This window comes from Lagopus leucura, unplaced genomic scaffold (assembly GCF_019238085.1).
Source record: "Lagopus leucura isolate 7727_CA_CO unplaced genomic scaffold, USGS_WTPT01 Super-Scaffold_100157, whole genome shotgun sequence".
NCBI lineage: Eukaryota > Metazoa > Chordata > Aves > Galliformes > Phasianidae > Lagopus > Lagopus leucura.
Genome location: NW_024962334.1, coordinates 15,158,843 through 15,179,544, shown reverse-complemented (window position 1 = coordinate 15,179,544; position 20,702 = coordinate 15,158,843). Strand labels below are relative to the sequence as shown.

Here is a 20,702-nt window from a genome sequence, read left to right as displayed (position 1 = left end):
TATATATATATACTTATATCTCCTGCAAAACAACATTTGTTCTTCTCTGTAGAAGAATGAATATAACTTAAGAAATTCCTTACATCACAGCACAAGAGATTTTTCATCTATTTCTGTTCCAGCTAAGGGTCACTTAAACCTCCTGTCTTCATACTTCTGTCAAAGATAACTAGAATTAGATTGTATCACAGGCTGTATCTTGAATGTATACTCAGTAACAATTGTTTCCTGACATACTGCTAGAGCAGTGGTTCCATCTTCTAGAATGGAAAAACAAATTTACTTGTCTTTTATCTTGATGTTAGGTCACTCAAGAGGTACATATTTTTCATTCAAACTATTCCTCTTACCTTCCCAATTACATTAAGGCAGGCAATACAAAGAGCATTGCACCAAAAACAGAACATGGAAAAACAGGACCCGTTTCCAGAGTGCATGGAAGCAAAATTGCTTCTGCCCCCACTCTGTTCATGAAAGACTTGTCACAGAATATGACTCTAGTCGAACAACAAGGAAATAAGGCATTTTGAAATTAGAGTAAAATGTACTTCCAACTCTGCTTTTAGGTACTGGTACATTTTAATAAATCCAGCCACCACTTTGAGGAAAGCTTACAGAATACATAAAGCTTACTCTCTCTCTCTCTTTTTTTTTTTTTTTTTTTTTCTTTTTAAACAGCTAGATACAGTAATTATAGGTATTTTGGCCATTAAAAAGAATTCATTTGCAACAACATAATCATTGGAAAGCTGAGTGTGCCTAACGCAGACAGAACTTTTCCAATAAGAATGATGAACAACTCTTAAGTACAATTCCTGTCAAAATGTTTCTCTGAACAGCTAGAACAGTATCAATTAAAAAGCCTAGAATATTAATTGTTACCAGATTAAATTAACAAAATCAGTGCTTGATGAAAATATTAAATATAGCCTTATTTTTCTTTTGCACTTATTTTCTTAAAGAGAAGCTAATATTGCTGAGTTTGTATTGAACAAAACATTTGTTTGCCACAAAATAAAACCACTATATTAAATCTAAAATTTCTTTTTCATTATGAACATGCAATTCATCTGAAGGCTTCCTCAAGAAGAATTTAACTTTCAACATGTATTTAAGATTTTCAGTTTGAAAGTATTATGTTTGAAAATGCTGAATACTGCTATTTTCTCAGGAGAACATTACTATGACTGCTGTTGTCCTCCATTAAATTTAATGGAAAAAATATAGAAAATAATTAACTTTAATAAATACATTTGAATGAAATACATTGATAAAATAGCCTTACTTAGCATTATGCAAAAATAGCTTAGGTAGTTAAAGGTGATCAAGTTCTATGACCTTCAAGGTCTAGGAAATTTAATCTTCAAGCTTGTATCTGTGCCTTCCTTCTCCCAATTCCTAATCTGGTATTAAAAAACAAACAAACTTCGAGCAGTAAATCATGTACAGTCATGAACAACCATGTCTGAATAAAAGGCAAAGAAAAGAATGACCTCTCCAACACATTCATTCAAACATCACCAATCTTACTCAGTATTGTGAACAAGTTTAGCAATAGTAGAATCTCCCTTAATTCCTAGCTAGCTTAATTTAAATGTCTATTTGCACTTTGCAAATCTGTTTTTCTACTTTCTTATAGATGTTCATACATTGAAGTCTGATGTTTTACCATCATTTCCTCAAGAATGTACAAAGTCAAACTGAAGAAAAAAAGAATCAGTAATTAATTTTTAATGAGGTCTCTACACAAACTAATTCTTAAAGATTTCAATAGTGTAGACCCAAAAAGTTAAATGCTTTTTACCCTAATATATACTGCTGCTCTTCCAGAATCTCCTTGATGTTCAAAGCACCCAACTTCTTGGTATTTCTGCTTTTTTTTTAATTAAAAAAAAAAAAAAAAAAAAAAAAAAACTAATGCTAATATAACTAATAAAGTAGTTACTTATTAGCACCATTAGCCATGTTACTTGCATGTTACTACATCCAGTCAGAATAACAAAATTAACCCTTTATTTGGCTCTGCTTCTTCCATTCACAAATATGACAAAACAGAACAACGTGCAAGTGTCTATACCCTTGTTCTTCACTGATTTCAGAAAAATTGATACAACCTACATATTCCTAAAGTTTCCCTTGAGAATTTATAAGAAAGAAATAAAGAAAATATGCAAATGTTCACAAGTACATGTGTTATTTGCCATGAAGGCTTCATCTAAACCAACTGAGTAACATATACAAACTGAACAGCTGTCTTAAGAAGTCTTGTGTAGGAGATAAGCATCAACACCTGTTCAAATTATTGTTATTTCACATAAAGTACTGAATATAGCATTAGAAGAGTCAAAATGGATCAGGTCAGATCCCTTTAGCATTAAGAAAAAAGAGCCAACTATTGGTTTTGGAAATCTTATTAATTAGAATAGCAAAAGAGCCTGGAAGAAACTGTTACTTTATCTTCACAGAGGATAAAAAAAATAGTATCCATAGTGTTATTGCATTTTATACATCTTTAGTTAAATCAATGAGTTTTTAAAAAGGCCAGATTATCTATGAAGCCCTTGAGATCTAGGACTAATTATGCAAACTCAGATAACAAATACGTGTATTTGGATTCTAGCTGTCTTTTTACTTGCCCTCTTCACAAGAAAAAAAAAAAATGGAAATCCTGTCAATCTGGTAGAAAAATGCTATTGGTTCTTCGGAAGATGTTTGTCTATTTATACATTAATCTTACACTATTTTGTTATTATGTTCAAAAAATAATAAGATAATTAAATTTTAAACTAGGTGTTACAAATATAACCAAAATTGGGTCCAATCTTTCAAGGCTTAATATTTCTAATTATTTCTGTACATCCCTTCAGAATTTTTGGGGGCAGGGGATAAGTACGCTAAGGTAGCTGCAACAGCTTTCAAGAATACTGTATATAACATAGTCCCTGACTCTATAACCCTTTCTTTGGCTAACAGCTCAAATCTCCTGCCACACAAAATATCAGTATTCTATATGGCAGCACTCTTAAACTGGGAGAATTACCTTGTGTTGAGCATACCAACACTGATTTTTGGGATAAACTAACATATTTGGTAAAGTAAATCTCAAAGTAAACTATGTAATAAATAAACTAAATGAATAAATTGTAAGAGATATCGGGGAGGTAAGGGGGTCAGAAAATAAAAGAGAAACAGTTTATTAAAGCAGCTTCATTTACAGCTAATCATTACAATAACTCCTTCAATTTGGTTGAATTTTCAGTGCATTTTTGAAATGCCCTTAACGCTTAAGCATAGCTTTGTATCCAGTTCTCTTCTCAACATGAAACTGCTAAGTGTAGTCATGTGACAGCCACAGATTACTGCTCCAAGGGGAAATCAACATTGCCAGAACAGAAAAGTGGAAAGAGATAAATATTACTCATGCACACAACATGAGATCATGTTCCATTTATTTTACTTTAAGAATCAAGCTACAGAAATTGATGTGGTTTCCAATTTGACCCTTCTCTTCCTCTTCCTAATCCTATTTGAAATAATCATAATTTCAAAGATTCAGAATGACGATAGTGTTCTTCAGTGGTCTGTGACCTTAAAGTTGTCACGCAGTGGAATCAGCACTGACATAAAGTACAGGTCCTTCAAAGGCACCTCATGCATCCCCATTACAATTTTTTCTTTAATAAAGACAACCAATACTTTCAAAAAATATATAAATATACACAGCATTTTCTCCATATATAAACACCACTAATCAAAAAAATAATAATCCAGTATTACTCAACAATACTGCCCTCTGTTGCTGCCAGGATTGTGGAAGAGATAGGCAGGGGAAAAAAAAAAAAAAAGATATACATAAAAAAACTATTATATATAATAATATTAAACTATTATTATATAAACTATTATTATATATATACACACATTATATTATGCATTTTAACCAGTAAACATGTCTCTGTGCCTTATATTTTCTTCCTTTGTCTGAACTATATATTGGCCATTATATACAGAAGAAAAATCGAGTGTAGCTAGCACTGATTGTAATGCCTAAATTTCCAAAAAGAATTAATATATAATTCTTCAAGGGAAACCAATTTTTGAAAATTCAGCATGTGCTTATCTAGAAATCAATATACTCACATCTGAATTTTCTCCAATATTTACTAAAGGGGGTGGGTATTAAAAAAATGTAATTAGTATTCAGATCTATAATACCTTAGAAGTTTATAGAACCACGCGTAACACCATAAGTATGATTTGCCAGTTCTTACTAAGCAATGTGTCAAAATATATCAAATATTGCAGAAGAATCAGATTAAAGTCTCCATATCATAAGAATCTTCTTCTCACCCTCCACCACCAAGTTCCTACACGGTGCTTGTTAATAGCAGCTCAAACACCAGCAGCTTTAAATCCAGAAGTAAGATTTTGTTACTTCTGAAATTTTCAGCAAAGCCTTCCTTTTCCCCCTCAATGAAGACTGGAAGAGATCATTCATATATGAAGAAATAAAATAGAGAATGTGGAAATGGAAAAGCAGCATTTACCCAGCACCCAATATTCAGCTGATTCTAGTATAAAAACTAGAATAATCTATCTGCCACTCACTCCCAGAGAAATGCTAGGATAAAATTTTCATGAAAATTTAAAGCATTATAAGTGACAGCACGTACAGAGAAGAGTGACAGGAAAATAACAACACAAACAGTAAAAAAGAGAATTGATGTGATCATTAGTATAATACAGAAGTACAGAATTATGCATTACTCCAAAATTGCAAAGAGAATTGAATGCTTTCATTTTTCATTTTTATGTAATGAACAGAATTTTAAGATCGTATCTCTGTAGTTATCAATGCAGTTACTTGGAATTTATAGAAAACACTGGGAAACAACAGCAAATGAATTTGGAGAAGGTCAGTACTGAGAAATCAGAGCATACAGATGGTGTGTCAGTGTTATCTATGGTTATTCTTCCTTCCTGGTTCAATAGCCTGTGATCAGAACTCACACACAACTACACAAACACAAAGCAAACACCACATTCCCGGAAGGTCTGGCAAATGATAAACTCATGGAAGAGGCAGTAGTCAACCATGGCTTTTCAGTATCTTTATCTTTGCACCTTGGGATGGGAAACAGAGGAGCCCAAATCAATATGGTAGACAGTGGGCTCCAGCAGGTCAGCTCTCCTTCATTCTCACACAAGGTTTCACAGACAAGATGGTCTCATACAGCAGAACTGCCTCATGCTATGTTAGAGCATCAATGGCAATTTCATGTAGCCTGTTTGCTGCATGTAGAGGTTCAGAAGCCAACAGTAACTTGCAAAATAAGATATAAATTTTGCATGAAAAAATAGCTGAAGAAAAACTACTGAAATAAAATTTATATTCACTTTCAAAAATAACATGGCAAAAAATTGACAAAAATAATATGTTGAAAAAAGTAAATTGTAGATCCATATTCTTATACACCCTCCAAAAAATGTTTTTCCAAGCATTATGATATTAAAAATACAAACTTGCAATTGATCCAACATCATGTCAGCTAAACCACACCAGCCTATATGGAATTCTCAATAACCCTGTACAAGAATTGGCAGATAATTGGGTTGACAAAGTTAATGCAGATGTGAATCCTATTACTACACAATCAATCTTCCAGATTCTGAATTAATGCTTTCAAAAGAAACCTGAAGACAGCATCAGAATAACTAGAAATTAGAATTCCTATTTTAAGTCTTGAAATTGAAGAAAATTCCATAAATGAAATAATTCCACTTTCACTTAAAACAAATATTTCATCATACTATTGCTAATTTTAGGAAAGTACAGCAAGGACGTTATTTCCAAACTCCTTCTCTAGTTTTGTATTAAAATAGTAAAATACTTATTTATCTAAGAAAAACAGATTAGTTTCTCAGAAACATAGCTAAGACACTCAAATTCAACAAAGCTCTGATCCCTGGCCTTTCAGGGTAAACCATTCAGATGATCTAGCAGAACAGCTTACAGCAAAAATAGGCAAAGCAGGCAGAAACCTATAGTCAGATCTGTCTTTTGCTAACAAATTTAAGTACAACATCCCTCCAGCACAGCACAAGAACTCATTACTGCTGTGATTATAGGTTTAAAATAAAACATACTTCTGATTTCAGTCCAGCAAATTCAGAACAACTCAGTATTTGCTACAATCAGTTCCATTTGCAGTCAGTAGGATGAATGTCCAACTCAGTCATATTAGATTTTTGACATTTAAATTTCACTATTGGAGAATACCTATTTATATTTAAATGAGGTTGCATAGCATACTCCAGGTTTGATACACTTGACAGTCTACCTTATAAAAATGAAAGCTAGAAAGCGTATTTAACTTCTAGCTGCTTAGTGTTAGTGCATTAGACTGTTCACAGAGTTCTTCTGAGGGATTTTGTTACAGCCTGTAAAAGGGGATTACCAGACTGTTCTTTCTAATTTATGTGAAAATCACTCAGTTGCATACCAATATCAATCAGAACAATAAACTTTGACTCTGACACATATAAGGCTAATCCATGATTGAAACTGACACGGAGAACCACTTTAATCAGCTAATAATCATTCAAAATTACCTCCAGGAAAATCTCTCTAGCTTCAGTATTTAGATTAAGTGTCAAGTCTCAGTCTCAACTTCTTACGAAAGAGGCAGCTTCACTTACAACAAATCTCTGTTAAGTTGACAAGAGTTAATGTACCTGGCAGCTTCACAGCACATGGCAGATTTAGGTGCAGAATGCTGATGACACTGGAGCTTTGTGCCACCAGCAGAAGTCATTAGGTGAAAGAACTTTCAGATGAGTCACTTCTGTAAATTATTAAAAGAAATTACCCTGAGGACGTTTTAGCTCAAGAACGAGTTTACTTGGAGGACGCTTGATAAAGCTCATTTTCATTTGAATTTGGTATGTATGGTTACAGAACATTATTCACCATATACTGGATTATTTTTTACAAACTTCTGTACACAGATAACTCCAAATAGACACTGCAAAAGAAAAACCTGTCAGTTTTTGATAACTCTCAGACAAACTGAACACCATGTGGAATTGCAAAACAGAGATTAATTCAGCAAACTTTGACTTCAGTCGCAGCCGATGTATAAACTTATAATTTCCTACACACAGTAGTTAAAAAAAAAAAAATGCATGAAATCAAACAATGAAGGATGCCTAATTTTGTTTCAAGTGAAATCAAAACTTTTCCTTGCCAGCTGACCTGCAGAGGAGCCTGTAGAGATACCATCTTGAAGGGGAAGATCAACCAAAACACTGCAGGGCATTGCACTAAACTTAACTATTCATGCCAGCTATGAGTGGGCTCTTATCAACTGCCTGATAATCCTTCCTCCTGCTGCCCACTAAAAGCCTTGATAATAATAGCACTAAAGGATTTTTTGTATACATGGCCTGCCCTTAGAAGGACATGGTTGTTCTGAAGCCACACTGTGTCCTACGCCAATTAAAAGGATGTTTATTTGTGAAATAAAACAAGCTCTGAGAATGCACTGTCCTTCTTGTATTTAATGCATTTTTGCTCCTACTCTAGCTAAGTGAACACCAAAATAGTTTGCTTTGTTCCAAAAAGTGATTTGGATCTGCAGATGTCTTCCTGAACCTGCAGTGCTCCCTCAAGAAAGCCAAGGCACAGACTCAGACTGTATTTCCACATTTGTGCAGTAACACTGGCTGAAAAGATTTTTGATATGCATTTCCTGAGGAAAAATGTCATACCATTTCGCCAACCTAGATAATCTAGCATGTCTGCTGCTTTATATTCAATTAAATTAGCCGGCATTTCTGTGTGTTCTGTTAATCTCACCTAGAAAAAAAAAAAAAATGCCACTATGCCAGGTGAAAAACCACTGCTGCTGCAGCTACACTGCAGAGATGCAGAATACTTAAGACAGAAATTTTATAATTATACATGAGGTGAACTATGTGAAAAGAAAACTCCATGGGGGGGGAAAAAAAATAGCTTCATTCTGCTTGATTGGCACTGAAGATCCAATGGCTGGTCCACCCTGGCCAGGGCTCCTGAGCAATTTCAGTCCCTGACATTTTCTTCATCCGGGTTAAAATAATACTTGAGGAAAGAGGATTTCTAACTGAATGGTATTCATTTCTCCCATACTTACTTCACTGAACTTACATTTAACTACTGCTGGGAAAGTTATAGCAACATTTGCAAATTCAAAGCTGAGCGAGACAGGCAGTCACCCAACCAGAGAAAAGAACCTTCTATGTTTAATAAGACAAGCACTTACATTAGTAACAGAAAATAATACACCTCATGTAAGAAAGGGGACAAGTTATGACAGTTATGGGAATCATTATTTTGAATTTCCTGACTTCTTTCTGGGAAAATTTCAGCAATGAATTCATGTAGTTCTTTACAGTCAATACACCCATGTTTATTAAAATAAAAAAAAAAAAAAATAGAACAATGTCACTACAGTGACAACCCATTCTCTGAAATACACTCTGGGTAAGTAAATGTTAAGCAGCAGGAGAGTTTTAAGTTACACAATACCACAGATGTGCACTACAGAGAAAAACATTTTTTGCCCCGCACCAATCAGAAGACTTCTGGCAAGAAATTTGTTGGTTCTTTTTATAGCAAAGAGGATTTCTCTGTATATTGCTCAAGACGTTCAGTGGAAATCCATAAATAACTAAAAAATAAAAGCAGAAACCATTGAATATTCATCTTCAAACTAAAAGGAAATACTATTTAAAAAAAAAAACAGTGATTTAGATAAACAGCTTCAATAAATCACACAGGCATAGTTCTAAATGCCTTTATGCCTTTTTAGTATCACCAGAACATGCAAAAGATACAATCACCCAGATACAATCTGCTGGGCTGCCTAACTGACAAATAGCCCTTGTACTGGAACTCTGCAAACAGATTAGTATCAATAGCCCCAGGCACTGTGCTGCTCATACCTGCATATTTGCTGCACAGCCAGAATGGATTTCTAAACATACTTAAGAAAGCATCCATAAGATCTTAAGGACTTCCTTCCTACTGCTTGTATGATTTTGCTGGGTAAAACTGAAGGGCAAGGCAGTAATATAACTGGGCAGAGAATGTCAGAGGAAAAAGAAGAAAAAAAAAGACCATTAAACTCTTCAACTAAGCATCACTCAAAAGCAGGGATTATAGAAATGGAATACGTGGAAACACCTGCGTTCAAGAAAAAAAAAAAAAAAGCAGTCATACTCTTTGAAATGTATTTCTGTTTGTCATCAAATGTATAGCTTAGACTCCAAATATATATATATATATAAAATAATAAACCATAAATTTTTAAAACACAAAAGCCATAAAACCCAGTACTTAAAGGGAGCTTCCAGTATTTAAAAGGGGGCTTATAAACAGAGGGGACATTGATTTTTTTTAGGCTTGAAAGGTCAAAGGGGAATAGTTTTAAACTGTAAGAGGTGTGCAGGCACTCAGGGCCAGGTTGGATGGGGCCCTGGGTAGCCTGAGCTTGTGGACAGCAGCCCTGCCCACATCAGAGGATTGGAATTGAGTGAACTCTAGGTCTCACCCAATCCAAGACACTCAGTGATTCTATGAACCTAAAATATATTTCTTCATATATTCAAATGAGTAGCTGAAATGTTATCGCTACCACAAAGGCAGAATTGGGCAAACCAGCTTCTTATCATAGCATGCTATTTTAAACTGAACCACTTTGAATTGTTATTGGCTGTGATGGATATATTTTTTAGACATCTTAAACATATATAAATAAACATTTCACAAACAAAGTATTTTAAAATAAAATGTGGGAAAAAAAGGAAAAAAAAAAAAAGAGCACTTATTCTACTTTTTTTTTTTGTTTGGTTTGATTTTTTTTTTTTTTTGTTTGTTTGGTTTGGGTTTTTTTTTGTTTTGTTTTGTTGTTTTTTTTTGTTTTGTTTTGTTTTTTAACACTACTTTGTGGATTTCTTTCCCTTAAAAGCCTTCAATCACTCCTTAAGCCTGTACTAACTTTTGGTACCTCCAGGTTCCTGCTGCAGGGAGTTCATACACTGAACTGCAGTTCTTTTTGTTTAAGCTAGCTACATAGACCACTGCAAAAGTAATGCTTCCTATTTATTCAAACAGAAGCCACAATAGACGCAAAGAACACTATAGCACTATTTGATAGAGCAAATTCTCAGCTACTAAACGTAGTCACAACCATTAGCTATGCATTTTCACTGGCAATCATCAAAATCTGCACCAGCAGAGGAGACCCACTGTCACTATTGCCACTGGTGAAATATACCACCCCCACTTCATTGCGCTCACATCAACTCCACAAACATCCAGCATTGATGAATACCAGTGGGTGCAATTTTTCTTTTTTATACATGAAGAAATTAAATTCCACACCTTTGATTTGTATGTACTTTCATGTTAGATGCCATTCTGTCTGATAGCAGAAGATGGGCAATCATACAGCAACAAAATTTAACAGAACACTGGTGTGAAAGTTCAATCTCCACTGTCATCCACTCCGGGCTGTGAGCCAACGTAATAGAATAGAAGGCATTATTTTCAGGACAGCCATCATTCTTGGTAGCTTTATTTATTTCCCTTTGTTGATTACGTAGGAGAGAAACTGAACATTTCTTTCCTATTCATTTTCTTCATGTCTCGTACAACTTTAGTACAGCAAGAAAATAAGTTCCTTTCTGGTGGGAACAGAGCTGTAATCCTTGCTCAGAAGTCATTGTACATTCTTGATCATGTGCTGCCTTTTTCAAACCTGCTCTGTGTCTGCTACATAGTTTGAGAGATAGAAGCCAGAATTGGAACATATCCTGAACATGCACACCATGGAATCACTCATGTACCAATGATGTTACAGAACCACGGAATTGTAGGGTTCAAAGTGATTTCACAGGGTGACTATCTAATCCAACACCCTGCTAAAGCAGGTTTCCTAGAGTAGGCTGCACAGGAAAAAAAAATCCAGGTATGTCTTCACTATCTCCAGAGGTGACCCTGCAACACTTCTGGGCAGTTCGTTCCAGTGCTCTGCCAAACTCAAAGCAAAGACATTCTTCCTCATATTTTCACAGAGCTTCCTGTATTCCAATTTTTGTCCATTTCCCCTTGTCCAGTCTCTCATAGTAATATCTGACTCAGGCTTGAGGTTTTCAGTTCAGACCTACTGAAGCTGTAGAGAATATCGTAAGAATGAGTCTTATACATTGTTAAAGAAAATACTAAAAATTTGACAGCTCATTGTTTGTTACTGTCTGACATAGTAATAGATCAAAAATTCTCTTTTTTTATTTAAATGAATCTTCTTGATTAATTTCACTATATTTGTAAATAGTAGATTAGAATTATTATTTTTTTCCCCCCCAGTTTCAGGGAATAACGTGATAAAGATCACTAATGCAAAGTCTATTGATATTTTGTAAAATATATATACAAGAGTACCCCGAGACAATTTCTTGAGAAGTCCAACAGTTAAATGTTTAACAGATACCGATATATACATACATTTTTTTTTTTTAATTAATGGAGGAGCTGTACATATGCAGGAAATACTGCAGTTTTTGCACACAGGGGCAACATACTGCAACAAGGTCTTTTTGATTCACATCCCAGCAACTCTACCAAAACACAGAATATCCTGGCAGTATGGGTGCAAAAAGACAGAACAGGATGCTGTGCAACAATCAGTGAAGAAGTTCGCTGCGGTGTTTGTACAAGTAATATTCAAGAAATAAGATTTTGCACTGCAGCTTACTATCCTTGTACTCTTAATTGTTACATTTGTACTGTAAGGAGAAAAGCTTTCCATAGGATGGTAAAGAAAAAACAAGGTAAGAATGACAGTAGACTAGTATTTAAAAAAGAATGACAGCATTTCAGAATGATGAGTAGACAAGTGAGGGATACCAAGATGGTATGACATCATACAGGAACATGGAAATGTCAAATTCTAAATATAACTCCTATAAACAGCATAGGTTCAGCTCTCTATGTTGTGGACAGTCAAACTTGCTTCTCAAATCTAATTTTATTCCTGGTCTATGCAATTGCCGTTTCCATTATTGCTAACATTCCTCCTTCTTCCCATTTTCTGCATCTTTCCACTCTATCTTTTATTCATGGTATTAAAACATTTATTTTTAATGAATACAAAGACAAAAATACTGTCTCACCTCCTATCTGATTTAACATCTAATATTGTCCCTGAGTATAGTGCGAAAAAAAATGAAAAAGTTATTGAATAGGATAGATGCTCTTGAAAGCAGGTCATATTGTAATAGCTAAGAGAAGAGAGAGGAAATAAAAGTGTTTTGCTTCTTGCTCAAACAAAATGTTTCTCATACAAAACAAAGAGACTTGCATAGCAACCATTAGATTCATTTCAAAAAGATATTTCCCCACTATTAGATTAAAATTTCACCTTCCTTCCTATGCATGAGCCTCTTAAGTTTTTATATATATACACACATGAAAAAAAGGGCCCACTGTCAAATAGCCATTAGAACATCCTACATCAACTGGTTGCCTGAAGAATATTTTTTAATTTGATCATGGCCTGCCATTTTCACAACTGCTCAAGAAATTTTAGATTTACAGAAGAGTTAGGAAATTCAAGGTTGCAATCAGGCATAAAATTTTCACTTTCTTAATTTTACATTTAACTATAGGCAAACTGAGCTTTGAACTGTCTAAGAGCCTCGAATAAAAGTTGAAGGCTAAATTATATGAAGGTGCTATTCATGATGATTAGACACCTTCCAGTGAGCTGATCATGCAAACTCGTAGCTGTGCTTTAAAAACCAACTGCATCGGTTTTACCAAATGAACTTATAAATCTTCTAGACCAGCAGTAGTCAAGAGAAGTCTAAAAGAACTTTCAGCACAAAAATGAATGTATAAAGGGAAACACTGATAGAGTACGTGTGCTTAAAACATCAACTAGCAGAGAAATAACTGCAAGTCAGGAAATAAAACCTAAAATTAAAAACAAAGAAAAATAACAAGAAAAAAAGAGGATGATTTACAAATACCAGGAGGAGACAAGAAAGTCGAATTATTTAATAAAGTCAAGCAAAATGAAATTTGGGGCTAACTACAGCAGAGTTACTTAATGAAATTACCAAGAAATCTCTAGGCACCCCAACAGCATTTTAATGACATATTTAACAATGACTGGTGTTGGAGGAAACAGTTGAAATAAGTCCCTACCACAACAGTCCTGGTTCAAGTCATGTTAAAGAACACTTCCAGACTTCCCATTTCAGGGCCTGTACTGCAAGGTGATGAGAGACACAAGAGGACACGCACTACATGAATGGCCATGAAAGTCAGCACCCCCTTGAAGTAAGTCTCCAGGGGGCATGCAGCTCTCTTGGCTTTTTTGCTTCAGTTAGAAATAAGCAATCAACAAGAATTCAGCTGTGTAACCATGATATTTTCACATACGCAGTGGCAAGATGACAGAGCTTCTAGAAGTGCCAGAAGTTTCTAATGCAACTTTTTAAAATGGAAACACACTGCAAACAGTCACTACATTTATGAATGATATAAATCCATAGTAATACCTTTAATAACTTTGTCACCACCTGAAACCAGCTCTGTATATAACTTTGGAGGAATCATCCCCTTCCTCTAGTAGGAGATTAAGAGATTAGATGTGCACATTGAAATGCAGACCTGACATCACTTAGGTCAACCTCTTGGAACAGCCATAAATAAAATTTCATATACGTGGGGCAGGTGTGGTATACTCCCCATCCAAAGGGCAACAAGGCTGGTGAAGGACTTGGAGAATATACCCTAAAAGAAGAGACTGAAGAAATTGTGGCTGTTTAGTCTGTGAAACGGAGGCTGAGGGGAGACCTCATTGCTCTCTTCAAATATTTGAAAGGTGCTTACAGCTAGAGCAGGGTTAGTCTCTTCTCAGAGGTGACAGGACAGGGGGAAATAGTCTTAACTTGCACCAGTTTAAGCCTAGGTTGATATCACTTCTTTATAGAAAGGGTGGTTAAGCACTGGAATAGACTCCCCAGGGAGCTGATTGAGTCACCATCCCCAGATGTGTTTAAAAAACATTTGGGTGTGATGCTTGGGGACCTGATTTAGTGGAAGGCTGTTAGAATCAGGGTAGTGCAGTTGGGTTGTGGTTGGACTTGATGATCTTGAAGGTCTTTTCCAACTAGAGCAATACTATGATTCTGTGATTCTATGAACCAGAGAACGCAACCAGCCACTGCCCTACCAAAAATAGCCTTTGTACAATGTGTGACAAGTGTCATTTTTCTACATCTGGTGTTGACTTCTAGGGGCTTCCATTCAGTTACTTGCAGCTTAAGTGCAGAAGGCTAACCAAAGGCACTCAAAGGAAAAGCTTGGGAAAAGGCCAATACACAGAAGATAGGTTTTTATGGTTTTTTTTTTTTTTTTTTTTTTTTTTTTTTTGGGCCCTTGGCTTACAGCAGAGTGACATGGGTAACATTCACAATTATGTTAAGCCACTCCTATTTTCCAGAGTTGTTTCTCAAGTTACATCTCACTCAACATCTCAGCATTTTAGCCCTTTGCTCCACATCCTTAGAGAAGTTTAACAGCTTTGGTACAAGACAACCTTAATGCTATAGCATCAGTATTTACTACATAATGAAATCTTACACAATTCATTTGCTTTAATTGTGATGTCATTATAGTATGCAGGAAGGTACTTATTTAGAAGAAACATGCTTCTCCCCATATAACGTAGTTTAGAAGTACACATTTAGATGATTATCCAGTAACATGCCAACTGAGAGGAGAAAAAGAAAAATAAATAAAACTATGAGTCTATGAATTAAGTCTATCTCAGGGTATTAAGTGGTTACAATTTAAGCAGCAATCAAAATATATAAAGCCATAAATTTCATGTATTCCATACAAGGAATCCTTTATCAATGTATAATTTAGCCATAACAAGAACACTCACTTTCACATCTTCTTGTTTTCTGGTAGTGATCAGACTGATGACTAAAATATTTTATTCTGTAATTGCCCAGCATCAGTAAGTTCACATTACCACATCAGTGATAGCACAGCCTCACAACAAAAGAGGAAAGCAGAACAAAATATTTTTCATCTTTGTTCAGTTGAAAGATTAAGTTGTTTCAAATGCAAAAAATTGCCTTTCCCCCAAGTTCTTGACTGACTGGTGAAGCAGTGATGACACAGCCTTCAGGCTCTGTCAGTTTTAACCTACATGTCTACCTTCTTTCCAATGACGCAGAGAATAGCTCCAGGTTTCCCCCTCTGTGCTGAGGGTCACAGCCTAGGGAATACCAAGTTCCGTTATTCCTCAACTAGGACTCTCTTGAAAAGGCAAGTCAAATCAGACTAGCCAATTAGAATAAGTCTTTAATTCCTGTGATGATACAGTTGCCTGAACTGTGCTGTGCTTCTGCTTTCCTCTGTGTTATAATAAAAAGTCAGCTCTTTTCAGAAAGTCCCAGGAGAAATTTGAGGTCTGCCTGCTTGCTAATGGGTCATCTTAAGCATGCATGCAGCTGAATAGAATGGTATCTACTTTAATAGTAAATGTTAATAATCTAATTACTTTGATTCACAGTTCAGGACTGCATTCAATTTGTGGTTGAATCTACCATCTCCCTCTGATACACAACAAGCCACTCCAAATTAATATTTAAAAACAAAATATTCAACTTGGCAACCTTTAGAACCTCATTTTCACTCACCACTATAAACAGAATGTTTTAATTCTGCTCTTCACTTCACTACCAATTAGTAAATGCACATTAACAACTGTCTCTCTCCCCAGTATAAAATACTCTAAATGAAACTCAACTTTAAAAGTTTTAAACACAAAAAGCACAAAAGCATTATCTTGCACATATTTTAAACACTGTCAGTAACAATTATGGTTATCAAATGACATGTTTGTTGTGGCTGCCATCCTTGCCCCCATCTGCTTTTCCTTTAAAAAAAAAAAAAAAAAAAAAAGAAAGCATTCTCATCACCTCTCCCAAAGGAGAACAGAGCAACCAACATTACATTGTTAGGCACCCAAAAAGACAAAAAGGTCTCTTAAAAAAAGAGACTATGTACTATATGCTGAAACCAGGCAGTGTAGAAAACATTCATATAGACTCTGCTTCAAATCCAAGAACTATCTGCCTGGTCACACCAGGCAGCCTGATTGCAGAAGATGACAGAAGTGGTGGGACCTATGACATGCACTCCAAATAGATACAGAGCAGCCTACTATAAAAAATGCTGTCTTTTATCTCAGAAAAACTACTATCTACGTGATTTCTCTTTAAATAGATAGAACTTGATTTGAAGAGAAATTATCACAGGCAGCTGCCTCAGGCACAAATTCCTGCAGCTTTAGACTGAGCTGTGTAATGAACTCCCAGACTTTCACATAGCTCTGTAAGGATACAAATCAATAGAGCCCCTGCTATATACCTATTAGCCTAAAAAGACCTAGGCAAGCACACAGCATTCTATTTCTATCCTGGCCTGTAATCACTAAAACCTGTGACATCAAAAAGGACATTTTCAGCAGATTTCTCCACATATCTTTTTCTACTGATGAACTGTCTTGGGCTTTTCACTTTTTTCATTATCTCCACACACAAAAATACACAACCATAACTAGTGTCCCCACTTATCTACAGACAATGAGTGTTCTCAGTTCTCTGTAAAGATGCTGAAAGCCAGCAGGAAGGAGATATCTCACTCCACTAGCAGGTATGTGGAGGAGCTGAGAAAGGACAACAGCTCTGCCACAAGACAGCTGAGACAGGAGCACAGCTGTGTACCTGGGCATCAGCACCAGAAAGGCAAATCCTCCTGCTGAAACAGTATACGTATACATCAGCAGCATGCCAACAAAATGTGAAGGTCTTTTGAAGCTGAAATATATCTTGTCCTTGGCCAACACAGTGCTGTGAGGGAGCAGTCTGAGCTGATTCATGTCTCAGGAGGATAAGACAGCAATGCACACAATGACACTCCAGAACGTGCTTAGTGGGAGCTGCAGTGACCACAGCAGTTCCAGCAGCTCTCAGTGATAATCAGGTATTTACATATTCTCACTTTGCCTCCTTGTTCAACTCCTTCATTACCAATGAACGACAAGACTAAGACAGACTGGAGATCTGGACAGGGAGAAACTGGATGAGGTTTAACAGCAAGGTATTCTTAGATCAGGCAAGTAAGGCCATATGCCGCTTTGTCAGCCTCAGATTTAACTTACTGCCTGCCTTCAGAGAGTTAAGATCTATCACTCCAGCTATCCCAGAGGGCTGTTCTTTCCTTCTTTCCCTACCCATCTGTTTAAACAAAGCCTGCTATGTGTGTTTTAATGTCGCTTCTTTTCCCTGAAAACTAAAATGCAATTGAAAAATTAACGTAGGTCACTCAAAGCAATGCTTTTTATTTATTTCCACAGTAATGAGAACAGATACAAAGAGCACAATAATGAAATCTGATAGAGCAAATTCTCAGCTACAAAACAGTATTTTTTCCAACAGTCACCATTATTAGCTATGCACTGCAGCCAGCAGTAAAAAAGAGCCTGTATGCTGAGGTCATCATGCCCACTGACTGTTTCACAGTGTTCCATCACCCACTACCTCACATCTATTGTTTGGTATCCATAAAAGTCCAGCAAGTACTGATAATATCTATGGGTGCCATTTCTTCTGCACGGAGGGATTCAGTTCCTTACCTTTGCTTCATATGCTCTCTTGTGTCAGGCACCATTCTGTCAGACTGCCCTGCTGCTGATATCTGTCACATAGCAACAAAATATAATGGAATATTGGTAGGAAGATTCAACTTCTACTGCCATCCCACCAACACCCACCTCTGATATTGCGAGTCTACACAGTAAAATATGAGACAAATTTCAAAGCTGCTCTCATAGTGTTACGCAAAATCTATCACAAACCAGATTGAGGAGCTTCTAGTTACACAGTAGAAAAAGTCAGAGTCAGAGAAAGGCATCTGATAAAAAGCAGCCTTGCAGTATTGTGGGGAATCAAATGCAGGGCAATGTGGGACTGTGACGATGAAACGTCAGGAGATATCACAGTGCAGGTCTAGCTTGCAGAAATCAAACTACTGAGTTGTAAGAATAAAGTAAAAATTGTAATGTGGTAAAATAAGAATAGCACTTTCCATTGGAAAAAAATCACTGAGAAATCAAATTTTATAAAAGGAATATAATGTGGTTTGCCCCCAGTTCTTAAGATATATAGCAAGTCTGACTCTATACAAACTGAAAATGCTCTCCAGTTTCTACATTACTCTTTGCTAGTCAGTACAGTCATTTTCAGGCTTTGCTGGAGCTACGCTGTGTTCCACTCTCCATCAGACTGCCATTTTGCCAACAGCAGCTGAGTCAGTAGTTCACCAAGGATTATACAAGGACTGATGATGGCTGAGCATCAACTACACTCCAAGCCCTCCCAGCAATGTCCTGCTCCTCCAGAAGAACACCAGTTCTGAGAACACAATTCAGCACTAACAACATAGCTCAAATCACTGCCTACAGACCTCCAGAATATATATAAATCATCTCTACACAGCAGTTCCATACCTAAGAACCGAGGAAAGTTTTTTCTTATTTATATATTCTTCACATAAGAAGGTAATATCTTTGCTGGAATATTATTAAATACTGCATGCAGGAGTCCTTAAAGTTTAAAAATCCATAACTTATTTATATACCATTTTTATTTAAAGGCTTCTGATGCTGCTACAAATTGAAACAATGCAAACAGACCATCCTCCTGCAGTCATTTCCCTTCCTGAGTTCCCACATACCTTCTAAGTAAGACATTCTACAAAAGACAAGTCATAGGTAAGTTCATTTTGTAGATTGAGATCATGCTAAATAATTACTAACAAAAATGTTTTAGTTAGCTCCAGGCTACCTTGCTGCATTAGAATTAAATGGTAACTATTTGTTTTTTCAGTGGTGACAAGATCCACTGGGCTGATGTCAGCATCATTTTGAATGCAACTATTGCCATCTCCGAAGAAAGCTTATATCTAGACCTTGTCCTTTGGAAGAATTTATTTCCAGTCTGGTGAAAGTCTCACATTACTTTGGGCATGACCCAACAGGGGATATCTTGATTACTCTAGAAAACTAATAGCATATTAGTATCATTAAAAGCTACTCCCTTACTAAGAGGTTAAGATATTCCTTTTATTTTTAATAGGAACATTTATCATCACATATCATTTGTGCACCAGTAGATAACCATGCATATTAACTACGAAGAGAACACCAGTAAGCAAAATACTTTTAAATGCTTGCCAAAGAGCCATGTGACATTTGCTTTGATCTGGGGTTCAGGTTTTGTTTTTTTTTTTTTTTTTTTTTTTTTTAAATTCTCATTTCTGCAGGAATACCCATAAAGAGTAACAAGGGAGCACAGAAATCTGAATCCCAGCTGTTATTCTCTTTGGATGGATACCAGAAATGCCAGCATTTTGTATGCTTTTACTAACAGGCAGAAGAGATGGAAGAAATATGAAGAAATACTGTTTGTTTTCCCATGGTTAGTAACAATGAAGTTAAAATATACAGAACATGCCACACTACAGGCACTACTGAATCATACTGGGAATACCCATGCTGAGTCTTTCCTTCCAAGGAGAGTGCCTGCAGCCTCAGCCATTTTGGCAGTGTATTTTCCACAATGTCTTACTCCATCTGTGAGTATTAGCACTACAATCTGGCCCTGTGTTAGTAGTTTCCAGTGCTAATTGAGCATATATAAAGACACGCACTTCCCTGTGTTGCTGATCCCATCCTGTTTTTTCTCTCTCTAATGACAGTATTTAAGATGGAAATATTTTAACAATGCATTCAAGCCATATTGCAAACTAAATTGTCATGGAATCAAACAAACGCTCCCAGAGGAATATCCTTACATAGATTCACAGCAAAGCACAGTTTGCATTCAGTGCCTGGTAGTGTACAATTTCTGCAAACAAAACACTGCTTGGATAGGCTTTGATTCAGCATAGACACAATCTCTCTCCCCATTTTCCTCTACATTTGCCTTTATGCAGACTGACCCCTGAAGTCCTTTGTTTTAAATCTTCCACAAAACTTAAGTAGACAAATTTTGCTCCAATGTAACCCTTCACAGACATTGAGACAAAAAGCAATGAAAGTTCATGAATCCAATGTAAAAGGGTTTATCACTTACTGAGCAGAAGAAAAGCAGGTGCCTAACAGAAATTCATGAAGTTTTCTCATCACAGAATCACTCAACTCTCAGTTAGATAGAAATACAAGTAGTCCTTGTACTCTAATCTGAGTTTCACAATATCAAGTTCAAATCACCCTTCTACCTAGGATCACATAGTATAAAAAGATGGCATAAAATCTAAGCTCACCAAGTGTTGCAAGGCATCCTTATATTCTACCAGCCCATTCACTGAAAAAGGCCTGTGAACAGCACAATATAGAATTTAAACTACTTTGGGCAAAGGCAGCTGAAATGCCTACAACTTTAAAATTAAAGCTCTTGCATTTTGAAGTGTTTTTTGTTTGCTTTTTCCCTCCCTAATATCTGCAGGCCAAGGTCATACTGGCAGCTAGAAGAAAGCACATAAAAAGCATAAGTCACAACATTCAGCACTC

The 20,702-nt window shown here is 36.0% G+C and overlaps 1 protein-coding gene across 2 annotated transcripts in view; it reads right to left on the bottom strand.

Annotated features, from left to right (window-relative positions):
- Positions 1-20,702, bottom strand: part of ZNF385D (zinc finger protein 385D) — a 373,909-nt gene that overhangs the window by 315,731 nt on the left and 37,476 nt on the right. The window contains exon 1 of one of the 2 annotated variants that reach the window (XM_042889199.1): positions 6,736-6,774. The exons of the other annotated variant lie outside the window; for it this stretch is intronic. The gene's annotated coding sequence lies outside the window, so the exon portion shown is untranslated. Of the gene's footprint in view, positions 1-6,735; positions 6,775-20,702 lie in introns of those variants that run through there. 2 annotated transcript variants of the gene reach the window in all.